This window comes from Cyprinodon variegatus, unplaced genomic scaffold (assembly GCF_000732505.1).
Source record: "Cyprinodon variegatus isolate N-32 unplaced genomic scaffold, C_variegatus-1.0 Scaffold953, whole genome shotgun sequence".
NCBI lineage: Eukaryota > Metazoa > Chordata > Actinopteri > Cyprinodontiformes > Cyprinodontidae > Cyprinodon > Cyprinodon variegatus.
In genome coordinates, this window is record NW_015151406.1 from 104,499 (window position 1) to 104,958 (window position 460).

The following is a 460-nucleotide window of genomic DNA, read 5'->3' on the forward strand; positions in this document are numbered from 1 at the left end:
TTAAATTAACTGTAATTTTTTAATAAATGTTGGCATCAGTAGTTTAATTATATAATCTAAAATGATGAAGACGGGGCCGACTGTGGTGCGGCGGCAGCAGCAGCAGGAGGAGGAGGAGTCTTTTCAACCCGGAGACAGTCGCAAGGTACTGCATTTGGCCTTTATTTGATGCACAATACTAATGTGCTTGGCCATTGAGGTTGTTTCCCCCCTTTATCTTTGAGCTTGGTAAAATGAAGCCAAACTTTAGACCTTTTCGTCCGTTCAGCCATCCACGAGTCGCGAGCGAAGTTAACTGCCAGACTTCACTTGTTTTACTTTTAATATCTGTTTGCTTACAATTTCATTCCAAAAAATTGGTGGACATGCTGCAGTGATTGGATTGATTAGATTTATGCTGTGACGCACCTCGAGGGACAAACAATTATGTTACAGGACCTCCGGGAAAAAAAACAAAAAA